The following is an 8,819-nucleotide window of genomic DNA, read 5'->3' on the forward strand; positions in this document are numbered from 1 at the left end:
TTTGCATTTCTCTAATAATTAGTGATGTTGAGCAGCTTTTCACGTGCCTCTTGGCCATCTGTATGTCTTCTTTGGAGAAATGTCTATTTAGGTCTTCCACCTATTTTTTGATTGGGTTGTTTGTTTTTTTGATATTGAGCTGCATGAGCTATTTGTATATTTTGGAGATTAATCCTTTGATTTGTTTGCAAATATCTTCTCTCATTCTTATGGTTGTCTTTTTGTCTTGTTTGTGGTTTCCTTTGCTGTGCAAAAGCTTTTAAGTTTCATTAGGTTCCATTTGGGTTTTTTTTGTTTTTATTTCCTTTACTCTAGGAGGTGGGTCAAAAAGGATCTTGCTGTGATTTATGTCAAAGAGTGATCTTCTTATGTTTTCCTCTAAGGGTTTTATAGTGTCCAGTCTTACATTTAGGTCTTTAATCCATTTAGAGTTTATTTTTGTGTATGATGTTAGGGAGTGTTCTAATTTCATTCTTTGACATGTTGCTGTGCAGTTTTCCCAGCACCACTTATTGAAGAGACTGTCTTTTCTCCATTGTATATCCTTGCCTCCATTGTCATAGATTAGTTGACCATAGGTGCGTGGGTTTATCTCTGGGCTTTCTATCCTCATTAACTTTATTTTTATACAGTAAGTTTAGATTTGTACAATTCCATGTATTGTGTGTGGTTTTTTTTTTTGTTTGTTTTGGGGTTTTTTGCGGTACACGGGCCTCTCACTGTTGTGGCCTCTCCCGTTGCGGAGCACAGGCCCCGGACGCGCAGGCTCAACAGCCATGGCTCATGGGCCTAGCCGCTCCACGGCATGTGGGATCCTCCCAGACTGGGGCACGAACCCGTATTGTGTTTTATAATAAGAAAAAACTATAGTTTTTAATTTTAAAATATATACAATCACCATTGTGAGATTCTTACATTATATGTAAAGTTTTATAATATTAGTTCATCAGAGTTGATGAATCTCCAAAAAATGAGGGGTTCCCTGGTGGCGCAGTGGTTGAGAGTCCGCCTGCCGATGCAGGGGACACGGGTTCGTGCCCCGGTCCGGGAAGATCCCACATGCTGCCGAGCGGCTGGGCCCGTGAGCCATGGTCGCTAAGCCTGCATGTCTGGAGCCTGTGCTCCACAATGGGAGAGGCCACAACAGTGAGAGGCCCGCGTACTGCAAAAAAAAAAAGAAAGAAAGAAAAAAAGGCATAACTAAAAAAACAAATACACTCTAATTAAAAAGTAGCGAATGTCGGGCTGGATAGAAAAGGAAGACATGGTGATATGCTTTTTACAAGAGATTTACTTTAAATATGAAGACACAACTAGGTTGAAGTGACGGACATAAACATGCCATGAAAACTTTAATCATAAGAAAGTTAGAGTGCCTATTTTAATATAAAAGAAAGTAGGCTTCAGAACAAGGAGTTTTACCAGAGATGAAAAGGACGTTTCATATTGATAAAAGGGTCACTCAAGAAGATACAACAGTTTTAAATATGCATATGTCAAATATAGCTTCAAATTCATGATGCAAGAATTCACAAAACTAAAGGGAGTAGTAGACAAATCCTTAATTATAGTTAGCGATAATAGTACTTCTTTCACAGGAATTGATAAAACAAGTACACAAAAATAATTGAGAATTTTCCAGAGTTTTTGTATTGATCTCTAATTTCAATCTGCTAAGCTCAAAAAAAATACTCTGTCTGATTTCAGTCATTTGAGATTTATTCACTCTTGTTTTATGGCCCAACCTCTGGTCTATCTTGGTGAATGTTCTATGTGCCTTTGAAAAGATGTATATTCTCCAGTTGTTGACTGTAATAGTCTATAAATATCAGTTAGGTTAATTTTTATACACAGTGTGATGTAGGAGTTATGACCCATTTTTTTTCCATATAAATACTCAGTCATTTCAGTACTATTTGTGAAAATCTTTATGAACAGAATATATAAAGAACTCCTCTAACTCAATAATAAAAAGACAAAACAACCCAATTTTTTAAATGGGCAAAATACATGAAAAGACATTTCCCAAAGAAAGATATATATGAGTGGCCAATAGCACATGGAGAAATGTTTAGAATCATTAGACATTAGGGAAATGCAAATTAAAACCACAATGACATACTCTACAACAAATAAAGTGCCTAAAATTAAAAAGATGGCAACACCAAATGATGGTATGGATGTTTAGCAACCAAAACTCTCATTCATTTATGGTGGGAGAATGTAGTACACGCACTCTTAAGATGGCCCTCTTTCATCCCTGCCCCTTAGTACTCATGCCCTATGTGCTCCCCTCCCCTTGAATATGGTGGAACTTGTAATAGAATATGGCAATAGAATGTGGCAAAGGAGGTGGGATGTACGTGATTAAATGTATTTGATTACACGGTTACATTTTATAATATTGTACCACTCATCTTGCTGGGGTCTCTTGCTCCTTCGCTGGCTTTGAGGAAGCAGCTGGCCATTTGAGGAACCCCACATGGTAAGGAACTACAAGCAGCCTCTAGAAGCTGAGGGCAACCTCCAGCCGACAGCCAGCAAGAAATTAGAGCCCTCGGTCATACATCCAAAAGGACATGAATTCTGCTGACAACCACATGAGTCTGGAAGCAGATCCTTTCCCAGGTGAGCCTCCATATGAGAAAGCAGTCTTGTTCAACACCTTGATTGCAGCCTTGCAAAGGATAAGCTAAGTTGTTCCTGACCCATGGAAACAGGGAGATAATAAATGTGTGTTGCTTTAGGCTGTTAAGTTTGTGGCAATATTATTAAGCAACAATAGGTAAGTAATACAGATTATAAAATGGTACAACCACTTTGGGAGATGGTTCGACAATTTCTTAAAACATTAAACATACACCAACCATGTGACCCAGATATTCCATACTCAAGAGAAACATTAGTCGGGAGTTCCCTGGTGGTCAAGTGGTTAGGACTTGGTGCTTTCACTGCCGGGGCCTGGGTTCAATCCCTGATCAGGGAACTAAGCCGCATGGTGTGGCCAAAAAAAAAAAATCCTGAGAAACATAAGTCCACAAAAAAGACCCATACATAAATATTCATAACAACTTCATTCATAACAGCCAAAAATCAGAAAAAAACAAATTTCCATCCGTACAAGAGTAGATAAAGAAATTGTGGTATATTGATATAACATAATGAATTCTACTCAGCAATAAAATGGAATAAACTTTTGATAGACACAAAACATGAATGAATCTCAAAAACATTATGCTAAGCTAAAGAAACCAGACACAAAAGAGTACAAACTGTATGATTCCATTTATGTGAAGTCCTAGAACAGGCAAACCTAATCTATGGTGAAAGAAATTGAACCAGTAGCTGCCTCTGGGGATTCAAGGGCAGGCATTGACTTGAAAAGGACACGAGATAACCTTCTGCAGTGATGAACATGCTCCCTAGCTTGATGGATTACGCAGGTGTATGCATTTGTCAAAACATTTTGAACTGTACGCATAAGAGCTGTGCTTACCACTATATGTAAATTATACTTTAATTTGAAAAAAAAAGAACAAAGGACAATGGAAATACTTGTTTGGTAAATGTTAGTGCATATGTCTCAAGCCAAATTACCCCAAGATGCTTGTAAAGATAAAGAGAAAAGCATAGACCATTTGTCATGTGGAGTCTGTAAGAACATAGGGTTCCAGAGGAAAAGGCACCTCTGATTGGTTCTGCCCTCTCAGTTGATCTTTGTGCCTGGAGCTTCATGGACTCAATCCACCCAAAGAAGATTACTCTACCCAATGAATGCTGTGAACTCTATAGGCCATATTTAATCAATAAGTAGTCACAATATGACCTATACACAAACAAGGCTACTGAAATAACTTTATCATCCTTATCATGCGGTTACTTCAAACAAGATCTGACTTTCGGCTTCCCTGGTGGTGCAGTGGTTGCGCGTCCGCCTGCCGATGCAGGGGAACCGGGTTCGCGCCCCGGTCTGGGAGGATCCCACGTGCCGCGGAGAGGCTGGGCCCGTGAGCCATGGCCCCTGGGCCTGCGCGTCCGGAGCCTGTGCTCCGCAACGGGAGAGGCCGCAGCAGGGGGAGGCCCGCATACCACAAAAAAAAAAAAAAAAAAAAAAAAAGATCTGACTTTCACCCATTAGCAGAGATAATACTTAATTCAAAATAATATTTGTTGTGGCACTCTGCCCAGCAATGTATGGAGATTAAATTATCAAAAGACCTAGGAGGGAAAAACTGTCAAGGACGTCAAAAACAAGAAAAGTCTGAAAATCTGACATCATCTAAGGAGCCTAAGGAGAAATAACAACTAAATGTAATTTCATATCCTGGATGGGATCTTGGAACAGAAGGACATTTGGTTAAAAACCAAGGAAGTCTAGAGACTTCCCTAGCGGTCCAGTGGTTAAGACCTTGTCCTTCCAATGAAGGGGGTGCAGGTTCGATCCCGGGTCAGGGAGCAAGATCCCACATGCTGTGCAGCATGGTGAAAAGATTTAAAAAAAAAACCCAAGGAAGCCTAAATAAAATATGGACTTTATTAATAATAATAATCAGAAAATATTGGTTCATTAATTGCAGAAAATGTCCTATACTAATGTAAGATGTTAATAATAGGAGAAATTGTGTGTAAGGGTGAGAGGATATATGGGATATCTCTGTACTATTTTCTCAATTTTTCTGTAAGTATAAAACTGCACTAAAAAATAAAATCTATTTTTAAAAAAAAAGACCATGAGAACAAGCTTTTATATCACGGTAGGTAGGATCTGGGAAACAAGCACTGTAAGAGACTTATCACATACAAAAGACTAGAGGACAGGTTTAAATCATAGAGTCAGAAGGAAAGGGGCAGCATGCCAGGAACAGAACAGTGGTTTTAAATCTGTTACTGTCTCTAGGATGTTCCTTTCCTCCAAATTGTTACTTCAGTTGTAGCCAGCTTCAACCAGCCTCTCCTCTGGCAGCTGCTACTGTTTCTGTTTTCACCCTCTGCCAATCTGGACATGAGACATCTACAAGTTCCCCCAAATAAATTACTGGCATAAAAATATTAACAAGAAATGTAGTTATTTTTGATGATTTTGTAGGGAAAATGGGGAAGACATTTATGTAGAACACGACAAACAATTTTTAAATCCCCTTTGAATTGGAGATTTATAAGGATGTTATTGGGACAATAGGGGAAATTTTAATATATACAGAATATTAGATATTGTACTGCGTCAAGTTTAAGTTCCTGAGTAGGATAATTGTATTGTGGTCACACAGGAGAATGGCCTTGTTCTTAGGAGACACAACTGAAGTATTTAGTGGTGAAATTTCATGATGATGTCTACCTACAATTTTCAAGTGGTCAGAAAAGTATACATATATATATATATGCATGCTTAAATTTCTCTCCGTATGTTCTTTTTATCTGCTTATCTATATACACAATGTGTATACACACACATCTATAAAAATGTACTCTTTCTGTCTCTATACATGTATATGCAATGGGTATACCAGTGTTCATTGTACTATTTTTGCAACTTTTCTAAAAGTTTGATATTTTTCAAAATAAAACATTTCTGGGAATCTCCTTCAATATATCTGTTCTCCAAAACGCACAATCGGCTCCCCACTACCAGGGATCTCTCTTGAATACTCTTTCCCCAGTCCTGCCCCATCTTTGATGGCTCTGGAGCTTTATACAAGATTTCTTTTTCCCTCCCACTTCAAATATGTCTCCTCTCTATTTGTACAAAGAATTTACCTCTGCTTGGCTTCTATCCTCAAATTCGCAATCCTAAACTCATCAAAATTTCCAATGAAACCTAGGGGGCCCTAGTCGATAAGACCTACCCTCCCGAGAAGACAGTCTAGCAACCATCATGTGCAACTGAGCATGTGTTTTAGAGATATCTTCCCTACTCCAGGTAGCATAATGAAATATTCCCACCAAGCGCTACCTCAAAAGAATTTTGTGGAATGGAATTTTCATTTCATGTCACAACTGGAGGACTCCAGCACTGTTCCAAATTAGGAGGACTGCTTCTATTTCTAAACTTACTGAATGTCATCCAACCTCACTTTCAGCTTTCAGCATACTGACAAAAGTTTTCGCACAGAAGTGCTAAACTTCAGAGATGTCACAAAGGAAGAATAACTAGTTGAGCTAATAGCCGGGGCTTTCATAGTAAGGACTCTATCTAAGAAGGATTTCTAGTGATTGAAAGATTAATTGTTGATTTTTAAAGCCCCAATTACTGTTAATTTCTTACATTGAAGGCTTGAGAAGTGATTGACCTTTCTAAAACTATAAGCATAGGGCAATGTGCCATATACTGTCAGTAGATCTCTAAGGTAAATGAGCAAGAGACTCTGATAGGTACACATAAGTAAACAGAGTTTGACGTAATTATTAAACTTCAAGTCAGGATACCTGGGTTTGCCTCTGCTTCCCATTTAAGTCCTTCTCTCCTTTTTCTCCTCTTCTGGACCACTTTTTTCCAGTAAGCCTGATTTCTTCATGTTGAACTATCTGTTCAGAGACTCCAAAATAGCACCCTTCACCCCCATGTGCCTTCTACACCTGTACACTTCGTTCCCCTTGTTATCTCCACCACAAAATGGTACCCCACATGGTGCAGTTTTTACCATTTACAAAGCTCTTTCATGGATATTGACTCAATTCTCTCAATAATTCAATGGCATGTATTTTATTAAACCCTTTTTACAGCTGATTTGAACCTGAAGTTTGAAGAGGTTAAGAGGTTGTCCAAGGTCACACATCTCTTAAATGGCAAAGCCAGAAATTCAACCCGGATTGTGATTTCAAATCTAACATTCTTTTTTTCTCACCTCAGATAAAATTCCAATTTCAGTGGTCTAGGTTAAAGTATCCTTCCTGAATATGCTAGAAAAACAGGAAATCCCATGAAGTCAGTATGAATATCATAATGAAAACAAAAGAGATGTTGGGTATTCATCTATTTTCTCTTCTTTCTTCTTCCTCTTGATTCTCTCTTCCTTCTCTTCCAATTAGAAAGAGGATCCTTTCACAATGCCTCTCCTACTTCCTTTTTTCTTCCCCCAAACACCTTTTATTCTTTTGCTAGTTCAATGGAGACCCACATCCCATTCAGATCTGCTTCTCAATGGCAAAACTAGGTTAGGGGATGCTATTAATAAATGTAATGGTTTCATTTTTAGCTCACAAAACCAGCTGTGTTAGAAATAGTAACCTTATTTTCCTCTAAATTATTTTCTATTTAGAGCCCCTACCCTCTACGTGGCAAAAATTTAAGTTTAGTCAATATACACCCAAGAGATATATCTAATTTCTGGGGTGCACGTGGAGTGTCAAAGCATTGGGAGTTGTGACAGCTGGTCCTTGACTGTCTGTTATCACCTTGGCTTGCATTTAGCCATCCATCATCTCGTTTCATATTTGTTAACTGGACATACAGGCAACATTGCCATAATCCTATTTAAAAGGCCTGTGCAGGTTTGACAACTATCCTTTCAACTTCTCTACAGACTCTGGGGTGCAAAAAACTCATTCCACTGCCAAGCTGAGTCACAGAAACTGTGGGATGCTACCTAAAACCCCATCCACTCCTGTGGCACTCTCAGGCCACATAACCATCCATCTGCTTCCAGGCTACACTGTGACACATGGGACTCTGTAAGCTGTCTCAGACTCATACCCACCACACAGTCCTTCGGTCTCTGAGATCTTGGGTTTCCTTGGGCCTCTTTCTAAGAACACGTCTAGATTACCTCTCCTCTTGGTTCTCACAAACTTACCTGGTGTTTCTATCATTTCACTCCCCCCCACTGGGGCAAGATCAGTCCCCTCTTCAGTGACCCACAGGGCAAGTTCTCCCTTGTTACATTGCCATCTGGATTTTCCCTTTCCTCTCAACCCAGAAGATCTTTGATCTGAAGTCAGGAAGCTTTTCTCTGATTCATTATATTCTTTTATATAATTGCTTATGCTCTGAGTCCTCACAGGGTTTATGAAGATTCAATGAGATATCTAAAAAAGTGTTAATCAAAAATGAGTTAAGGGACATACCTGGTGGTCCAGTGGTTAAAAAAAAAATGAGTTAAATTTGGCCATAATAGAATGTTTAAGTCACAAGGACTTTTTAATCCAGAGAAGTTTGTGAAAATAATTTTCTATTAAAAATATAATTTCTGAATCTGTCATCTTTCACTTATGAATGGAAACTTTTATTTTCACAGTTAACATGGCTTTTATTTCAACTAGCTAGAGTACAGGTTTACCTTCTTGTTACAGCCTTCCTTTTCCTTTGTCATAGAACATGAAATATAATTATAGAATGTACAATTTTGTAATAACTTGTTCTAAGGGTTAGTTCATTTTCTTTCCCTTTTCAATTTAATTTCTCTTTCTGAAAACAACTGAGAAAATTTGTTAAGCCCTTTTTATGCACAGATATGGGGAGAATATAATGTAGAAGACCCATAAACTCTCTCCTCAAGCAGCTTATGATCTTTTTAGAAAACAAAATCTAGACATAAATGAAAAGTTAAATGGCAAGATAAGGATGTGAGTGCAAAATGTGCTGTTAGAAAATTATTCCAAGTTGTCTGAGTTTTTATTAGGATCTTTAGGAAACTAGAATTTTGAGAAATTTGTGGCTCTTAAAGAAGGGTTATATTATTTTTTGATTGACATTATTTTCTAACAGAATGAGGCCAATTAACAGATCTCACTAAATAAACAAATAAGGAGGAAAAAATATTTTTGTAGAATTCAAGAAGCCAGAGTTCTAAACCTACCTTTGCCTTTTGTATACCGTGTAAAAG

The 8,819-nt window shown here is 38.1% G+C and overlaps 1 long non-coding RNA gene across 3 annotated transcripts in view; it reads left to right on the forward strand.

Moving 5' to 3' along the window:
- The window catches only part of LOC102995477 (uncharacterized), a 10,739-nt gene extending 6,113 nt beyond the window's left edge, over positions 1–4,626 (forward strand). Inside the window, exon 3 of one of the 3 annotated variants that reach the window (XR_003682521.2) lies at positions 2,454–4,626. This is a non-coding gene — a long non-coding RNA (uncharacterized lncRNA). The remainder of the gene's footprint in view (positions 1–2,453) is intronic. The other 2 variants (XR_448116.3, XR_003682522.2) reach the window with 2 other exon arrangements.
- Positions 4,627–8,819: the final 4,193 nt, after the last annotated feature.

The sequence above is a fragment of the Physeter macrocephalus genome, chromosome 13, assembly GCF_002837175.3.
Source record: "Physeter macrocephalus isolate SW-GA chromosome 13, ASM283717v5, whole genome shotgun sequence".
NCBI classification, from domain to species: domain Eukaryota; kingdom Metazoa; phylum Chordata; class Mammalia; order Artiodactyla; family Physeteridae; genus Physeter; species Physeter macrocephalus.